This window comes from Nycticebus coucang, chromosome 21, assembly GCF_027406575.1.
Source record: "Nycticebus coucang isolate mNycCou1 chromosome 21, mNycCou1.pri, whole genome shotgun sequence".
Lineage (NCBI taxonomy): Eukaryota > Metazoa > Chordata > Mammalia > Primates > Lorisidae > Nycticebus > Nycticebus coucang.
In genome coordinates this window covers 53,315,863-53,336,134 of record NC_069800.1, presented here as the reverse complement: position 1 = coordinate 53,336,134, position 20,272 = coordinate 53,315,863, and the positions used below count along the sequence as shown (strand labels likewise).

Genomic DNA, 20,272 nt, shown 5'->3' with positions numbered 1-20,272 from the left:
ACCCCTCAAACCCCTCGCGGCATCTTTGAAAGCATTTCCAACTTTTTCCTTGTCCACCCCCATCAAAATGACACCTGCAGAAGTGTGCTTCATGCCCTCCCTCCTTACAGGACGGAATGAAGTGACTAGTGAGGTCACCATCCCTCTCTCTCTAGTCCTGCAAAGAAAATAATCATTGGTCGAGAACCCCAATCAAAGTCATCCTTTCTTTATTAGCCACAAAGACTAAACACCTTTTACTTAACTGAAAAAAGAGGGGGTAGATTTAAATACAAGGTTTAACCCCCAGTGGGGGAAAGAAATCTCCAACTTCCTCAGAAAATCCTTTCCAAATTGTATTCATCTTGACCTAATCCACATCTACCGAGTGAATTAGGCAATATTTATTTTGAGAATCTATTTTATAGAGTTCCAAGGACTCTGTTTACCTTGGGCAAGGCTTACTCTCCGTTTCAGAGTTAGAGGCTGCTTGCAAGGGCCTGGCCAGGCCTTTTAAACTTCCAAGGTACTTGACTCACATGACCAACAAAATGTAAATAAACACAGCTGAGTTCGGGAGAAGTTGGAAGGTTTTCTCATTAAAGAAATAAAATAAACAGATGTCCTTAAGCACTTTGGCTTGTGTTTGTCAAAAGATGGAAAGCTCTAGATGTCTGAACGGCAGAAGTAAATTATAGCCACCTCTCAAGGTAGAAGGAGGGGAATGAAAAGAAAGAAAAGGAAAGAATCTGTGGTCCTCTGAATTAACTAATAGTCCTCGAGGGAGGGCACTTTTGATTTGAACCTTAGCAACTTCTACAAATAGTTTTTAACTGCTGGGTCATAAAACCTGGGTTTTTTATTTCTTCTCAGTTTGTAAAGCAGTAATAGCAGGGCCAGGCCGAGTATCACCAACTGGATCTGATTGAATCCTGATGGCACTGCTCTGGGTATCGGATTCCGGAACCCGAGCCGGAATCCCGTAATGATACCCGCTGAGGGCTGGGGGAGGGCTGAGGCTGGGTACAGGGGCCAAGATCTGGCTCTGGATCTTCCATCGAAGCCAACACCGGGCCTACACCTCACCCTCCAGACAGTAATCGTGAAAGAATTACCTGGGGATGGGGTTAAGAGCCAGAAGCTGAGTCAGTAAGTCTGTGGAGGGGCCTGAGACTCTGTATTTCTGATAGCTCCCTGGTGATGTCAAGGGCACCGGGCGGGCTTATGTTATAGCGGGGCTCTGGCAAGGATGCGTTTCAATCCCTCTAAGAACCGCTCAGTAAAGGCCGAACATTTACACATCCCCCATGTATGGATCTCCCCAGAAGCTGACCCTGTGCCTAGAGTTTGGATGCAAGCAATTTACCTGCGAGATGACCTTAGGAAGTGCCAGTGACATAGTGGGGGACTGATGAGGAGAGAGGAAGGGTGGGTGGGTCAACGAGCATGTCACTGCTATGGGCCACAGAGATCTGTCCCTTTGGGCAGATCTGGAAGGCTCTGGAACACACATCAGAGTGTCACAGGTGTTTGCAGAGGGTTATCATGCCCACAGGAATGTGGGGTGCTACAGGAAAGAGGGATTGCCAGCATCTTCTATAATGAAAATCCAATTCTAGCCATTTAATAAGGATGATAATGATGTTATTCTATAATCAAATTGTCCCACCAAGAAAGGAATAATGGCAACTGTTGTTTTAGTGAGCCCTGTGATGCTAAGACCTGCTCGGGAAGCTTCCCTAAGAGTGTGATGCTGGGTGAGTAGCACAGGTTGAGAGGAGCAGCAGGTGCAAAGGCCCTGTGGTGGGAGGAGCACTGTGTGCAGCAGCGAGGCTGCATTGAGAGGCCGCAGCAGTGCTCAGGGCTGGTGGGGGAGATCAGCTTGACAAGGTCGGCAAGGCTGGACCTGGCCCCACCTGGAAAGTCAAGGCAAGAGTTCGTCTTTAGGGCAGTAAGGATGAGAAAGGTGACAAGATCACATTTGATTCCTGAGGCAGTCATTCCGGCTGCCCAGTGATGGAGGGTGGGGGAGGCAGTGGTCCAGGCCAGAGGAGAAGGAGGCTGGGCTGAAGGGACGGTGGTGAAGATGGGGAGATGGGGGTGGAATTCAAGAAATACTTAGGAATAATAATGATGTTTGGGATGCAGGTCAGCAGTTAAAAAAGTTACATGAGCATACATTGTATTGGGGATCTGAATTTGTCTGTGTACCCGAGGAAGTGATTTTTTTTTTTTCTGATCACTATGCCTTTCATTTCTTTTTTATCCAAAAAATGAACGAAAACAAATATATTTAGAAATCAGACGATTGCTGCAATAAAGTATTAAGCAATAATAATAATAGTAATGCAAAGAAAGTAACAGTCACATTGTCAAGTAAGAGTATGTCTATTATAGAATGCTTTGACTCTGAGGTTCAGTATGGAGTCATCAATTAACTACTTCTTATTATTTTTTCCCAAAGTATCAAAGAATAGACAACTAATATTTATAAATAAAGATAAAAGATAATTTCAAAAAATAGATCATGCTGAAGATAATAGAAACAGAAGAAATACTTCAAAATCATTCTACTTAATCTGGATACACCTGATATTAAAATTAGAAAAAATATATTATTGTAAAGAGGAAATTACAAACATAATTCACTTATAAATGAGGATGCAGTATCCTGTATCCTAAACAACATATTAGCAAGTTGAAGTAAAAATTAGTGGTTAAGAAATGTACTTTAGTCAAAATCAAATCCAATTTGTATGAGAATTAGTCACTATTTTCATTCTTCTTCTTCTTCTTTTTTTTCTTTTCCTTACCCTCACCCCTTCCGTCTTTGTCTGCTCGCCCTTCCCCCATGCCCCACCATGTCACTGATTGTCATTAATTGTCCGAGGAAGTGATTTCTGAGCTGTGTTATGAAAGACAAACTGAGTTTCCCAGCGGATAATAGGGGTAGGGAAGGAGAACAAAGAACATTCCAAGAACTCAGAACAGCATGTATAAAGGCCCGGGGCCAGAAGGGAACCTGGAGCCCCTGGGTGAGAACAGGCATCCAGTGTGACTGGAGCAGAGGGCTCAAGATGGCAGCAGGGAGCTGGTTAGTGGCTCCCTGTGGGGAGTTTGCTTCCCTAGCAGCAAGGGGAATCACCACAGGGCTTCACTAAAGGGTGACTGGATCTGATCTGCATTTTCAAGGGACCCTGATGACAGCTGACAGAAGGGCATGGTGGTGGCTTGTGTGCAGGTCAAATTCAGACAAGAAGACCCTTCAGCCCACTTGTCCTGTCATGCCCAACAGTAAAGAGTGGTGCTTTCCGTGCCATTCCTAAGGAGTAAAGCTAAAAAAGTACCCCTTAAAGGGCACTGGAAACCTTGTGCCAATGGCCTTTTCCAGAAGCTTTCAGTTCTGGCACTTAAATAAGGAGAGCCTCAATTTTCTCACCTGTGAAATGGGCATTCATTTGGTCCCTATCCTCAGGGCTGAGAGGATTGTAGGAGTCCAGAGTCATCAAATTGACCTAGTGTCTTCCCAAGAGGTTCCCTGCAATTTTTTTCAGTTCTCCACCCACAGAAGAGCCGATTCACATACCCAAAAGATGTTGAACAAACAAATGTCTGTGTGGATAGTCATTAAAGATGAAAGTCAGGGCATACTTGGTGGCCCTAGCCACTGCTGCTTTGAACAATGTGCTCTATTAAAATAAGAAAACCTGGAACCAGAGTATGCACAGAACAACTGTCCAGGAGTTCAGTGTGGGCTCAGACGGGTTCCCAGGCAGCAACTTGCTCTGAAAAGCTGAAGCATCACCGTCTGTGTTTCTCAAGATTTCCCTAGAAGACGTGCTGGTGGTGGCCAGGGGGCTTTCTCTCCCAGCAGAGACCTCGGCCTGGGCACTGCCTTTGCAGTTGAACACAGAGTGTGCGATCGGGCTCATCTCTAAGAGCTGGGCTGTGGTGCTGCCAGGGTTGGCTGCCCACCTGTCTGCAGGAGAAGGCACCAGTGTGGACATGGAGGTGGGCTCCACCGGGGAGTGAGCATCTTTAGTTTCTGTCTTTCATTCATTCTTGTTCTTCCTACTAACAGCTTTGTGGATCCCTCAGGGGGAACAGCATTTACCCCACTGCAGATGGCCTTGGTGGACTGTCCATCTGGCCCCCCCAGCTAAGAGTTGGGCACAGAACCCAGGCTCAGCCAATCAGCCCCCCTCTCCTGGGACTGGAGCAATTTAAGGATGAAACAATGGCTGTCAGGCCTGAAGGTGCCACTCCATCAGCTTCTGCCCCTTGGGGGCCTAAGTTCTTTCTCCATCCTGAAAACTCCCTCATGTCCTCCCCATCAATTTCCTCATGGTTAAGTTAGCCACAGCTGGCCTTTGTTGCACTGCCCATAAAAATCTAACTTTTGTAGCTGCTCCCTGGTCCTGGGGCCTTAGGCAAGTCCTTGACCTTCCCTAGAAATCCATTTTCTCCTTTGCAAAATGAGATGAATAACGATAATTCCTGATCTATCCACTTCAAGAAGGTGGTTGCAGGATTATGTCAAATTATTTATTAGTGAACTCTAAACTCCCAAACATGCCTGAGCACTTTTTTGTTTTGGCCTTTTCTTGAAGGCTCAGCTTCCTCTTACAAGAAGTCTTCCCTGACTATCCCAGCCAGGTGGATACCTTCTTTTCCAAATCTATACCTAATGTTGATCTCAGCAAGGATCTGATCATATATGTGGTCTTGCATAACTTACTCTTTCACGTGCATATGGATAATCAATTGAAATCACTTATTCTTTCAGTTTTATTTTTATCAAAGCTAAATACTCAATAAGGTCCACAAGTCTTATTGCATAAAACTCTAGTTTCCCGGCCATGCCCTCTCGTTACCCCTTTGTTAGAGCCAAGGTCCACCTTCAACTCTTGCAGCTCATTACTTGGTACTTACTCTCTCTGGATTGCGTGGTTACATGGCTTCTTGACTATTTGATTTGAAGCATGATTTAGTGATCCCTCTCTGGGCTCTTTCCTCTTGCTGCCCTTTCCACACATACACATCCTTCTCACTCCCTCCATCTCCTAAACAGAGTCCTGGTTTTTATGGGTTGGCAGGCACACTTCACAGTCCCATGGTTACTGTGTAGGCTGACTGCGCTGATGACCCTAGTTAAAGTCCTCCCTATATCCTCACCCTTTGCAGTGTGATATTAAAGCTCCATTGTGATATTAAAGGGTCCATTGCCCAACCCTTTCAATCTGAGCAGGCTTGTGTTTGCTTGGGCTGACAGAATGCAGCAGAAATGGTGTGTGCTCGTTCCAAACCAAGGCCTAAAGAGGCTTGTGTGCTTTCATTCTCTCTTTGAAAGGGACACCCTTTCAGTAATGAGAACAAGCCTGGACTTGCCTGTTGGAGAATGAGAGATCTCACGTAGCAGAGATGAGTTGTCCCAGCTAAGGCCATTCTGTACCAGCTGATCTGCGGCTAACTGTAGACACCTGCGTGAGCCCAACCCAGATCAGCAGAACCTCTTGGCCAATCCACAGTCTCCTCAGCTTAATAAAGTGCTTATCGTTTTATGTCACTAAGTTTCGGAGTGATCTGTTATGTAGCTGATAATGTAGCTAAGCCACGTAGTAAAGTATAATTACTTTTCTTGCTTTTTGTTTTCCCTGGAGTTAATAATGATCTTTTTTTCCAGTCTTCTCAATACATTCAGATGCTCCAGGTGCTTTGTCAAGTTCATCCTCTTGACATGTCTCTCTCAGCACCTTCTGGCCTACTTCAATCAGGACCAGCTGTCTTTCTCTCATACTGGGACCTATGTTCCCTGTGATCTGGGGATTCCCTTCACGTCACTTCTATGTTGATTTTCCTGTATACCATGTCTTTCCCTTTCCTGATTTTTCTCCCTTGTGGTGGTGTGTATTCCCTAGCAGCGTCCTGAAAGGGTATAAGACAATAATTTGTTTTCAGACATTGCATCCTTTCTTCCTGAAAATGTCTTTATTCTGTCCTCCTTGGATTGATAGTTTGGCTGGGTATATAATTTTTGCTTGGAAATAGTAACTTTCCTTCATAGTTTAAAGACATTTTCCCATTAACTCTAGCTTCCATTATTGCTACTGAGAAGTACAAAGCCACCTGGTTCCCAAAAAATATGGAGCGTAGCATGACATTGTGTGTCATCCCTGAGCAGGGGGCATGCTGATCATCTGCAAATTCTGCCCTTTTTTTTTTTTATCTGTATAAGGTTTTTATTGCAAACATGATTATTAGTGTATATATGCCTAAATATTAGGCTGTAAAGAAAGCAAAATATTGAAGAACTCTGTTCTCTCACTTTAGAAAAGGGGACTTTTCAGAGATAAATTCTTGACATAAAGGTACTAGGACTTCACTAATTTTGTACACTGGTATCATCAATAAAGTATTTTATGCAAAAAACTTCCTGATATGAAACAAATTAGACTTTCTGAATTGCAAAAATGCTGAAACACAATGGTGACAAAAAACAAGGCGAAATTATGAAGAAGTTTTTTGGTTTCTTTTTTACATAGCTATGCTTAATCTAGGTAGATCCGGCACAGGCACTCTTTCTGTGGCTTCCAGTTGGTTATATTCCTGTATGAGTGCTGACAAGGAAGACACAGCTTCTGTGAAACAGCTTTCTTCCATCCCTTCAACTTGTAGGTAGTGATGAAGGTGAGCCTTTTTCTTATAGAGCCTCATGAACCTTCCTTTCGGTTCCAAGAAGGTAGGCTTCACACAGGTGTTATTCGCTAAAGCCAATAATGAATGAGAATGGCCCACAGGAGGTACTGAACACAGGCTGGTCTTCCAGCCTTCTTGATTCCAGGAGACAAACCGTAGAGAGGGTTTCAATCGTTCAATATTTCTGCAAAGATCTGAATTCTTCCCTTTTTTTTTTTTTTTAGAGACAGTCTCACTTTGTCTCCCTTCAGTAGAGTGCTATGGTGTCACAGCTCATAGCAACCTCCATTTCTTGGGCTTAGGTGATTCTCTTGCCTCAGCCTCCTGAACAGCTGGGACTACAGGCACCCACCACAATGCCCGGCTAATTTTTTATTGCAGTTTTGGCTGGGGCCGCATTTGAACCTGCCACTGTTGGTATATGGGGAAGGCGGCCTACTCACTGAACCACAGGCGCTGCCCAATTTGCAAATTCTTCCTAAATGAGCATGTGGCCTGCTGAAACAAGCATTCCAGTTGGATTTTTAAGCTTTTGGTGGGCAGAAACAGTTTTCTACTTTTAGTTTCCCATATCTAGTACCAGCACATTACTGTTGCCTGAGGGGTTAAAAAAACCCCACAAACATTCAGGTTGGGCACGTGGCTCATACCTATAATCCCAGTACTTGGAGAGGTCAAAGGGGGAGGATTGCTTGAGCCCAGGACTTCAAGACCACCCTAATGTCTGCAAAAAATTTTAAAAAACTTAGCCAGGTGTGGTGATACATGTCTGTCTTCTCAGCTACTTGGGAGGCTGAGGAAGGAGGATTGCTCAAGCCCAGAAGTTTGAGGCTGCAGTAAGCTATGATGATGCCACTGCGCTTCAACCTGGGCAACAGAGTGAGACACTGTCTCTAATGTAAATAAGTAAATAAATGAATATCATATAAAAAGCTTCATAAAGGAATGAGAGGCTCAAACATAGCACTTGTCATTCTGTGTTTCATTTGTTAGTGAGTACTTGCTGGGCACTCTGCTGTGCCAGGAGCTGTGATTACAGCATAAAGAAAGCAAAACAGACCCCGATCTCTGCCTTCCTGGAGGGGAAACAAATTACATGAGCAGTCACACAAACTTAATCAGCACCTCTAAGGAAAAGCCCAGGTTGCTATGGGAAGTAACAACAAGGGAACCTAATCTCATTTCAACCAGAGGGTCAGAAAAGGGATCACAGCGCTCTTGAGGCAGAGATCTGGGCATGGGAGGGAGCATGGATTGACTAAAGACTGGAAGGAAGAACAGATGTCACTAGGTCAAGTGAGCAAACGGGAACTCCTCATGGCCCAGCTGGTGACAGGGGCCGGCCAGTCTCCCACATCTCAGTAAGGAACTGGGACCCGTAGCTGCTCATTTACGCGTCTGCACATCTCCCTTGTAGCATGTGAGCTACAAGAGGGAGGAGACCTTGCCTTTTGTGTTCACAGCTGCACCCCTATCTTTACCCCAGCATGGGGCTGGACACAGAAATATTAATGACGTGTTTATGAATTGAAGAATGAATACATTGATGGTTAGGTAGAAAAGTAGATGGATGGACGGATGAATGGAAGGATGTACAGAAGGATGGATTGATGGATGGAAGAATGGATAGGATAGAAAAAGGGATGGATGCTACTCGTGCTCCACTTGGATGTCCTTGAGCCCTTTTCCAATTCTGTGTACCTGTCCCCAGCCTGTGCACTCCCATGTATTAGGACTCCTAAGCCTTACTTTAAGGACCACCCCTCAGCAGAGCAGGAAGTACCCATAAGTTTACACCCATGAAGAAGTCTGTTTCTAATGACCGACAGGTGTGGGGACTATCCATGTCCTGGAGGTGGGGCACACTCTATGCAGTGGGCATAATTTACCTTCTGGGGCTTCCTGCAGGATCAGACTGAGGTTGGACTGTGCCTGGCTTCTCCCCTTTCCTGTCCTGCTCCCCCAACTCCCTCCTAGTTTCTCCTGAGCATTCCCTTAATTGACTAGCTCGGGACACCTTCCCTGAGGGTCTGCTTCCAGGGAATGCAACCTAGGAGGATGTATGAATTTCATTTTACAAAGTTCTGGAAATTCCTAAGCCTGCCAGCAGATTCTCTGCTTTTCTTCTACTTGTTGGAGGTGGTGGTGGGTGGGTGGGAGGATTTCAACCTCACTGACTGAGCAGAATTCCCAGCCATGATCATGGGTTCCCAAGAGAATCTTCAGGAAGTAAATAGTCTGCTTTTTTTTTTTTTTTAGGATATTAAGGCACATGACAGGGCTTGGAATTGGGCTGGAGGGACCCTTGTCTCCCAGAGTCCATACAGAGGATCCAGGGGACATGGAGACTGGTGATTTCCTCCCACATATCCTAAAACACTCTAGGTATGCCCTCATCGGGGCTGGACAGCTCCAAAGCCACGGCTCACGTGGGATGCACTGACGCCCAGGCCAGATGGGGGCGTCTGAGGTGAGCCTGAGTGCATGTATCCTGTCAGAGGGACCCCACTCATTGAAAAGTCAGGCCTGATGTTGCTAGACCTTTTAACTTTTCTTTTTTTTCTCTTTTTTAATTTTTATTAATATTAAATCATAGCTGTGTACATGAATGAGATCATGGGGCACCATACACTGGTTTTATAAACAGTTCGACACTTTTTCATCACACTGGTTAACATAGCCTTCCTGGCATTTTCTTAATTATTATATTAAGACAATTATATCCTACATTTACTAAGTTTCACATGTACCCTTGTAAGATGCACCGCAGGTGTAATCCCACCAATCACCCTCCCTCTCCCCCTTCCCCATATTCTTAGGTTATAACTGGGTTATAGCTTTCATATGAAAGCCATGAATTAGTTTCATAGTAGGGCTGAGTACACTGGATACTTTTTCTTCCATTCTTGAGATACTTTACTAAGAAGAATATGTTCCAGCTCCATCCATGTAAACATGAAAGAGGTAAAGTTTCCATCTTTCTTTAAGGCTGCATAATATTCCATGGTGTACATATACCACAATTTATTAATCCATTCATGGGTCAATGGGCACTTGGGCTTCTTCCATGACTTAGCAATTGTGATTGGGCTGCAATAAAAATTTTGGTGCAAATATCTTTGTTATAATGTGATTTTTGGTCTTCTGGGTATATACCTAGTAGAGGAATTATAGGATTGAATGGCAGATCTAACAAAGGACGTGAAAGATCTCTATAAAGAGAACTATGAAACTCTAAGAAAAGAAATAGCTGAAAACATTAACAAATGGAAAAACATACCATGCTCATGGCTGGGAAGAATCAACATTGTTAAAGTGTCCATACTACCCAAAGCAATATAAAATTTTAATGCAATCCCTATTAAAGCTCCACTGTCATACTTTAAAGATCTTGAAAAAAATAAGACCTTTTAACTTTTCAAGAGCTGTCAGACACTCAGATTTTGATATAAAATTCTAGGTTCAAAAATACCAGCCATGGATTTGGAATTTAAAGAAACTCCAGGGGGCCAAACCAAACCTGTCCTGGCCAGATGCGGCTCCTGGATTGACAGTTTGAAACCTCTCATCCAGAGGCCAGGGCTGGGTCTGGCCCTTTAAGGAGATGGTGGAAGAAAGTCCTGGACAGGATTCTGCTCAGGCAGGTAGTGAGGGCCTCCTGACCCTGCCATCCAGCCAACTGGGCCTTGCCACCTGGCCCCTGTCCAGGTTCCCACTTGCCAAAGTGTCCCTGCCCCCAAGCCAGTCTAGATTGACCACTTGGTCAACACTCCACAGCTCTGCTGAGCCCCTGCTGTGGGTCAAACCCAGGCTGGCACTCAGCATCTGAGCCCCTTCCCCTCATCCCTCCATGACAGGTGCTGCCGGGTGCTTGCTTTTCATATATCTGGGCGTTTGTTGCCTTGAGAGTAGGCACCTGGAATCTCATTTCTGCTGGGTTTGTCATCACACACACCCAAACTCCCTACCCACGAGCTCTTCTTTATTTATTTGCTTATGCAACGAATATTTGTCCAGCGGATGTGCCAGGCACTGTGCTGGGTGCCAGGGGATAAAGCTATGAACACATCAGCCCCCTTCTGTGTGCCCTCGGAGCTCATAGGCCAGTAGCAGAATTCACTCGAGTAGTTTTTAATTTTTACTCTCAAAACAGTCACATGGGTTACTGGGGACGGGTCATAGGATTAAGAGCCATTGGCCAGGTCCTGGCTTGCACCACTTTGAGGATGGGTGCCCTTGACTGAGTCACATCCCCTCTCTGAGCCTCAGTTTCTCCTGAAATGGGTATGATAGGAGCAACCATGCCCTGGAGGTTTGCTGTGGGAATCACATGAGGGGGTAATGCTCAGAGCAGTCCATCAGGGTCGCTTGTCATAGCTTTGCTTGTACTGAGTGGAGCTGGGGAAGTCTGGGTGTTCTCCCTGCAGGGAGGGGGATGGACGACATGGACCCCTGTGCACGAGGTGGATGCAGGTTCTCAACTGCAGCGCTAGGGTCATTTAGGGCCAGGTCATTCTCTGTTGTTGGGGGCAGCCCCGAGCCTTGCAGGATGTTCAGCAGCCCCCCACCCCCCAGGCTCTACCCATTCAACCCTGGGAGCACCCCACCCCCCAAGCCACGACAACCAAAAATGTTTATGCTATTGCCAAATGTCCCCACAGAGCAAAACTGCCTGCAGTTGAAAAAGAATACTGAGTTAGAACATGGAGCTGTGTATGAGGAACTAAAATCACAGCACAGAGGGCGAAAAGTCAGAAGCCTGCGGTATTTAAACGATGCCACGCACACACATCAGAAATAGACGCACACAAGAAGGCAATTCCCATCTTATGGAAAATGAACAAAAGCCCACGGGGTGGCGGGGGGAGGCCAAATGGGCTTAAAAGGAAACACATTTGTACCTGTGTGAAACAAGAAAGGGGCCTTGTGTGGACGAAGAATAAGCATAACTCAAGCTGTGCATTTGAGTTCCAACTTAAAAAAATAATGACGTTCATAGCTGAGCACTTGGCTGATGGGAAAGTTGGAGAATTTGCTCAGGAGGAATCAGCCAGTTGCCAATAGGGGCAGAAGCCATCAGCTCTCTTCTTAGACAGAAAATAGGCCATTTCTGCACCCCATGGCCCAGGGGCAGGAATAAGGACTCAGTTTCCCTTCTCTATCTGTGGTTGCTTCTGTCTTCCAATGTATCTGGATTGCTCCGCTTCTCAACACCTGCATCTCTGCCTCCTTGGTCAAACCAGCTTTGTCTTTCAGCTTGTCTGAGGCCGTAGCCTCCTCACTGAACAGTCTGATCCTGACCCTGTCACTCTCTTTTCTACTCTCCCCTGGGCGCAGCCAGATGGACCCTTAAGGATACAACTCGGGGCTGGGTATAGTGGCTCACACCTCTAATCCTAGCACTTTGGGAGGCCTTGCTTGAGTGCAGGAGTTTGAGACCAGCTTGGGCAACATAGTGAGATCTGTCACCTCTACAGAAAATTAAAAAAAATTAGCCACGTGTGGTGGTGGGCAACTTTAGTCCCTGCTTCTTAGGAGGCTGAGGCAGGAGGATCACATGAGCCCAGGAGTTCGAGGCTGCAGTGAGTTATGATCAAGCCACTGCACTCCAGTTTGGGCAAAACAGCAAGACCCTGTCTCAAAAAACATAAAATGTAAATCAGACCCTGTCCTTCTATTGCAAACTTCTATGGCTCCCACTTTAGAGTAAAGGTCAGTGGAGTCACTGCTCTGCCCCCTGCCTGCTCCACTCCACCCCACCAGCCTCCTCGCTGCCAGATTTACCTGGAAAACTTCTGCTGTGAGGCCTTTGCAAGGGCCGTTCCTTTTGCTCTTCCAGCAGACAGCTGTCCCTCCACTTCCTTCAGTCCTTATCCAACATTTAGCTTCTCTGTGAGGCCTCCTTCCCTGGCCACCTTTTCTCAAATGCACTTCCTCTCTCTCCCCCTAAGGTACTTCCCATCCTTCACTCCCCTTTTGTGACTTCCCCCCCTCTGTATTTCTTATTCATCTTGTTCACTGTCTTCCTTTCCCTCCTTGAGGACATTGGCCCCATGAGGGCAGAGTTTTTAATCCACTTTGCTCTCTGCTCTGTCCCCAGTGCCTAGAACAGCACCTGTCTGGCACACAGGGGACACTTACTTGTTAAATAAACTGAGGAAATGCAGGTCTTCCCATGGAGACCACTAACGGCATCTTGGTGGGTTGAGTCTTGAATACATTGTGCCCCCAATTGCTGAGGCTGCTGAAAACGCTTCTTCCCTTTCCCCAATACCCTCCTCTGCCCCAGATTGTTCCATGTAGGATTTGATGTATTCCTCAGACAAGGACACAGGTGAGATGTGAGCTGTTTCCCCCTGTTTTCTCCCCGAGTTTCCTGTTTTCCAGCTTTCCATACTGAATGTTTCCAAAATGTTTTGGCCGTGGGGTGCTGAGTGGTATTGTTTCCTTGGCCTGATTTCCAACAGCTATAGTCCATTGAGAAGGGGGTTCAGAGGCCCCAACACCCTGTTGCCTATGCAGGAATGCAAAGCCTAAGAGAGGGCATCTGGGTCAGCGGGTCAAAGAGCTAGGACCACAGCCAGCCTCACTGAGAGTCTAGATGCCACCAGACCTGAAGTGCCCCTGGAGACAGCAATCAGAGATATCTCAGCAGTGTCTTAAGTGGACAAAAGACTTGAGTTTCTTTCATTATTGATATTTAGGGCATTATCAATTTTTTGGCATTAATTTTGATTACAATGAAATATGGTTTATCTGGTTACTCAGATTTTTGGCACCCACTTAAATTTTGAACCCAAGGTGCCCTAAAGCCCAGGCCCTGCTGCTTGCTTTCAAATGTATATGTGTTGGGAGGGGGGTCAGGCAATAAAAAATAAAATTTCAACACATCAGGTGGTGATGCAGCTTGTTTGATGAGGGAAAACTTGAGCAGATTCCTGAATAAAGTAAGAAAAGGACCATGTAGGAAGCTGAGCTTTTCTGGTAAAAGAGAAAAGCCAGGGCAAAGGGTGTGTAGAAAACACACAAAAATAAAGCCATTAAAGATGCCAATTATAAAGGTCAACACTGGTCATAAGAACAAAGCAGGTGGATTCATAGTTCTCAATTCTGACACTTACTGTGAAGCTACAGTAATCAAGACAGTGTGGTACTGGCAAGGACAGACATACTGATCAATGGGATAGAATTAATAGTCCAGTAATAAGTCAATTATAGTCAATTGATTTTTGACAGGTCTTTTAAACAAATGGTGCTGGGACAACTGGATATCCACTTGTAAAAGAATGAGGTTGGATCCCTACCTCACACCATATACAAAACTTGACTCAAAATGGATCATTAACCTAATTGTAAGAGCTAAAATGATAAAATTCTTGGAAGAAAGTATAGGACTAAATCTATGAGACCTGGTTTAGGCAATGATGTCTCAGATATGACATCGCAAGCATAGCCAATAGAAGAAAATATAGATAAACTGGACTTCATCGAAAAGAAAAATTTGATACTTCAAAGGACACCTTTGAAGAAAGAAAACGGAAAGATAGCTCAGAGAATGAAACAAAATATTTTCAAATCATATATCTTATTGCAGATTGGTGTCCATTAAACATAAGAACTCTTGGAACTCAATAATAAAAAGACAAATAAACCAGTTAAAAGAGGAGCAAATGGGGCGGCGCCTGTGGCTCAGAGGGTAAGGTGCCGGCCCCATATACCGAGGGTGGTGGGTTCAAACCCAGCCCCGGCCAAACTGCAATGAAAAAATAGCCGGGCGTTGTGGCGGGCACCTGTAGTCCCAGCTACTCAGGAGGCTGAGTCAAGAGAATCGCCTAAGCCCAAGGATTTGGAGGTTGCTGTGAGCTGTGTGATGCCACGGCACTCTACCAAGGGCGATAAGGTGAGACTCTGTCTCTACAAAAAAAAAAAAAAAAAAAAAAGATGAGCAAATGATTTGAGTAGGTGTTTTTCCAAAGAAGATATACAAATGGCCAGTAAGCACATGAAAACATCATTAGTCAACATAATTAGTTATTAGGGAAATACCAGTCAAAACGACTGAGAGATACCATTTCACACTAACCAGGAGGACTGTAACTAAAAAGACAGACAACAACAAATGTTGATGAGGATGGGGAGAAACCGGAACCATTCTACTTTGCTAATGAGAATGTAAAATGGTGTAGCCACTTTGGAAGATTGTCTGGTTGCTCCTTAAAATGTTAAACCTAGAGCTACATGTGACCCGGCAACTCCATTCCTAGGTATATACCCAAAGACAATTAAAAACATATGCATTTTGTATATGCAAAATGTACCTGTACACATACATGTAAAAGGTTGTACACAAATGCTCATAGTGGCATTATTCACAGTAGCCAAAACCCCAACTGTCCATCAACTAATAAATATATAAACAAAATGCAATGTATCCATATCTGTGGCCATACAAATGAATGAAGTATTGATACATCCTACAACATAAATGAACCACATATTGTATGATTCCATTTATGTAAAATATCCTAAAGAGGCAAATCGGTAAAGACAGAAAGTAGATTATAGTGGTTGCCAGGGGCCCAGGTGTGAGGGAAATGGGAAGTGACTACTAATGAGTGTGGGTTTCTTTTTAAGAGTGATAAAAATGTTCGAAAATTAGACAGTGGTGATGGTTGTACAGTTCTATGAATATATTAAAAATCACTTAATTGTACCCACTGAAAGGGTAAGTTTATGATATATGGATTGCATCTCAATAAAGCGTCTATTGCATGTGACAACTGGTCTTATAGTTGAGCTTCAAATTGGTACTTAGCTGCCTGAGAGATTAGGTATGAAAGGGGGAGTCGGATGCCCTGCAGTGAATCCCTGGAGGGATGCTGAGTAATCCTTCCTAAAGCCCTTCCTGGCCACAGGCAAAGCCTCCTGACCACCTTGCACTTGCCTAATCCCAGCTAGAAAAAATTAAGCTCAGAGACTACTGAGGAGGGAGGTGGAGAGTGAGGGATTAGAAGAGAGGAGAGGCAGCAATCACTGGCTGTTCCAGCTCTCCAGGGAATTTCTAATGGATCCACAAGATGCTGAGAGATATGGCTACTAAAGGAATGTTCTGGCTCTGACCACCGGGGAGGAAGAGATGGGAAGGAAGTGGAGGGATGACAGTCTTGAGCAGCACATCCTTTGATTGGGAACAGGAAGAGAGCCCGGTTTCCGTTTTAAAATCCAAACACCCTGTTTTGAACCTTTCTTTGACCATTTCAGCTCTGTTGGTCTTATTTCTCTAAATAAATAGCAAATACCCTCTTTGGTTAAGGATATAATCAATATGATTTCTGCTTCCTGCAGTGGTCATAGGCAAAGAGCTGCTGGTCCTTGGCATGGAAGCACAAGGCATCCTGGCTTCCAGGGCCCATTTATTGGACATCCATGGTCCTCACATTCTTCTGGAAAGAGAAGTTTGGTTTCTTTTGGGGCCCATCTCTCTTCCACTCAGTGCACTTTGGTTGGGGAGGAGCTGACCAACTCTTCTACTCCTTCCATGCCAAGAGTGGGCCCTTGCTCTAGGTTAGCCACTCAGAGCTATGGACATTGACACACAGATGGGCATGTGACCTAGTTTGGCATAATGAGATTTAAGCCTGGGAGTTGTGCTGTAATTTGGGAAGGTGAAGGTATTGCTTTTTAGTTGGGATTGCTGAAAGGGAGTCACCACGAGGAAAAAGCTGGCTGTGGAATGAAGAATGACCTGAGAACTATTGCTTAAGCTCCTGGATCTAGCCAGACCTGAATCCCCAATGTCCCTAGGGTTTTAAATTATTATGATCTAATAAATCCCCTTTGTAGCTTAAATGGCACAAAGTGATTCTAACTGAGAGTCCTGCTTAATACCAGCTATTAATGATGAGTTTCACATGGCTACAGCTGCTGGGAAGGTATAGAGGGAAAGCACTGTGAGTCACAAGCCAAAACCTTGTGTTTTAGATTTGTCATGAATATCCCAACAACAGTGTAACTTCCCTAGTTCTCAGTTACTTTGGTTACTTGGTCTGCAAAATGGGGCTCACACTCTTGCTATTCTAGACCCTCTCCATTGTCTCTGACTTTCAAGTTTACAGCCATAGTCCAGACCTCTCTCTGGAGTTTCAAATGCACAAATCAAGCTGTCCCCTAGGTCTCTCAAACAGAGCTAATTTTATTTTTCCTCATCATTTAAATTTTTCTTTTTCTTTTTATTATATGGTACTGTGGGCTAGAAATTGCTAGCTGTCCTCTGATATCCATTCTTCCTTCCTCGCTTTTAGAGGAAAAGAATCTCTAAATTTTGACTGAGCATATGACTGCCTCAACTAAAGACTATACTTCACAGACTCCCTTGCAGCTAGATGTGGCCATGTGACTGAGTTGCAGACAATGGGATGTTGGGATAAGTGATTATGCAACTTGAGTCTGGACTTTAACAGAGAGGGACAAACAACAACAACAACAACAACAACAACAAAAACAACAAAAACAGAAAGGAGGTAAATTCCTCCTTTTCCTATTCCTTTTTTTTTTTTGAGACAGAGCAGTCTTTTTTTTTTTTTTTTATACAGAGTGTCACTATGTCACCCTCGGTAGAGTGCCATGGTGTCACAGCTCACAGCAACCTCAAACTCTTGGGCGTAAGTGATTCTCTTGTCTCAGCCTCCCAAGTAGCTGGGACTCAGGTGCCCACCACAATGTCTGGCTATTTTTTTCGTTGTAGTTGTCATTGTTGTTTAGCAGGCCCAGGATGGGTTTGAACCTGCCAGCCCCAGTGTATTTGGCGGTCTCCCTAACCACTGAGTTACAGGCGCCAAGTCCTGTTCCTGTTTCTTACTGGCCATATGCAGAAATATGGGAGAGCTATGATTTTTCTTGCCAATGAGGGCAACACTTCAAGGATGGCAGGGAACAGATGGAGGAACCTTAGTCCCCAGTGCTGTGCAACAGCCATAGAAGCTTGAACTGCTCATGTCTAGACTGTTAGGGGAGTAAAACACGCTTTTATCTTGTTTAAGTCACAAATAGTTTGGGTCTCTTTTAGGGTTGCTGAATTTAGCAAACAAAACTACTCCTTCCACCCCTTAGAAAGGCTGAAGAGAATAGAAAATTCTAGAAATCAAGACGGCACAGGAGACCTTGGGGCTCCAAGAGCTTTTCACCTTAGTTTTGCCTGGATGTCCAGGGATCCCCCAGGGAGGCAGGTGAGCCTGAGTCTGACTCTCATTCTCAGATGGTCCCACTTCCTTTAAGCCTCAGTTTCTCCTTACGTATTATGGACACTAATTGGACGTGATGGTTTTCTCAAGTCCTTCTAGCTCTGACCTTCATGGTCATTTAACTCTAGGACAGATGTTGAAACTTGGGTACCAAAGGGCCATTGAATGCCAAAAATGGGTTAGATAGGCCAGGTGGGGGCCCACTGGGCTGGGGAGATCCGCCCCCTCTAAGAGGGCAGCTGCTACTCAGCTCCTGTTGATTGCTGCCACATGGGAAGGTAGAATTGCCAGATTTCATAATTTTTCAAGAAGAGCTGGAAATCTAGATTGTTTTTAGTCTGTTGAATCTCCTGATTTTTAAATGTTGGCGACAAATTGACATATTTTCAAATACTCTGGGGGCCAAACAAAAATATCTGCAGGCTGAATTTGGCCTGTGGTCACTAGTTGGGAATTTCTGTTCTTCCTTCCTACATTTAACAAATATTTACCTGACACCTACTAAGTGGGAGACACTGTTCTATGCACTGAGGATAAAATAATGAACAAAATGGAAAAAAAAATAGCCCGTTTTTATGCAGACATTCATTCATGCAACAAATATTCATTGAGCAATTCTGTCCTGTGCATGGGTGGTGGTTCGTTGGGTAGATAAAAAATGCTCATAGTCCTTGACCTCATGGTCCTTAAAACCCACAAAGGAGACAGACAGTAAGTGCATAATTATGATAGAAATAAAAAATACAGTTATGAAGAACGATGCAATTTAGATGGAAGGAAATGGTCAGGAAAGTCCTCTTGGAAGAAGCTACATTTAAAATGAGAACTGAAAGATAAGTAGGCATTAACTAAGTAAAAGAACATTCTAGAACATTCTAGGTTATAGCAGAAACTTCCAGAGTGTACCTGCCCCCTGAGCCCTCAGCTGTCATCATACCTGTACATGTGGAGATCTTTTCTACTTGGCACCTGTGACCCCATCCTGGCTTTCTTGAGGACAGGTCAGAAGTACATGGAGTTAGCCCTGCTAGAAGCCTTCAGCCCTTTGTGGAAGGAAATTGTGGGTACATATTCTGGCTCCCTCACTTCTTGAGTGAGTCAACACTGTGGGGGTTGTTCTCCACAGTCCCTCAGAGGTCTCTGGTGGGACTGAGCCCCAGCCACCACAGCAGCAACCATGTACACAACGTGTACTGACTTCCTTCTCTTCTCTGCCTCCAGTCCCACTCTGTACCCAGGCTTCCTGGCATCGCCTCCCAGCTAAACTACCCACACTCACTCCTTGTCTCAGGATCTGCTTCTGGGAGAGACCCAGCAGAGTTGTGAGAGACTGTGGCAGGTTCAAGGACAGAAGGCAACTCCGGTGAGCAGCAGGAATTGGGGCTGCACAGTGGCAAGAAGCCCCCTCATAAAGGACCGCGGAGGCTGGTCGATGGGGAAGCCAGTGACAATTTTCAGCAGGGGAGTGACATGAGCAAGCGTGGATTTTAGGATGACTCATCTCTAGGGGGCCAGAGGGGACAAGAGTGGGAACTGGGAGATCAGATAGGAAGCCGAGATGGAGGTGGCTGGGATCAGGCGGTGGGGTGGAGGGAGGCAGCTGGCAGTGAGGAATGGCGCAGACTGGGGGACATGTAGCCTAGGGGTTTCCTCCTGGCCTAGTCTCTTTCATTCACCACCAATCGGCCAATGTATTCTAAGGCACGGGGGTGAGAAGCACACAAAAATCACCCCCAAGACCACAAGGCCCTACACTGCCCATAACAAGTGAGTTGTTGCAGAATGCCACCAGGGCTGTGTCTAATGGCAAGACGTATGAGGGAATGGGGAAAACCAAAAGACACTCTTAGTGGGCAGCTTACTCCTGTCACCCCCTTGGGACAGCCCAAGTTTTTGCAGTGGCTGCAGAGTCCACACTTTGGCATATTCAGCAGCCCCCGACTCTGCCATCCTCTACCTAAGCTGTGCACAGCCCCAAAGAGCACGCCGGATTTCCCAGAGGCGCTGCTAGACATATTAACGGCATTCCTCCGTGGCAAGAGATTTCTGCACCACCAACACCATTTTTATATTCTTTACAACATAATGGCAGACGATAAATCTATCTTGCTAATTACACATCCAGCTTGTTATAACTCCCATAAAAAAACACCAGCAGCTGGAAAAGCCATGAGGTGATGTCAAATCATATTCCTGGTCTCTAAACAGAAACAGAAATATTTTCCAGGCGCTGGCAAGTCTCAAGGTTCCTACCCATGTGTGGAAGCAGCTGCCAGTGGGTCACTCACCTCTGAGGACATGAAGCTGGGCTGTCTTCTTAAGCACCACCCTGGCACCCTCCTGTGTTCCCCTGAAGA

At 45.2% G+C, this 20,272-nt stretch overlaps 1 protein-coding gene across 4 annotated transcripts in view; it reads right to left on the bottom strand.

The window, feature by feature from the left end:
* EYA2 (EYA transcriptional coactivator and phosphatase 2) overlaps positions 1-20,272 on the bottom strand; it is a 279,314-nt gene that overhangs the window by 62,128 nt on the left and 196,914 nt on the right. The window lies entirely within an intron of this gene.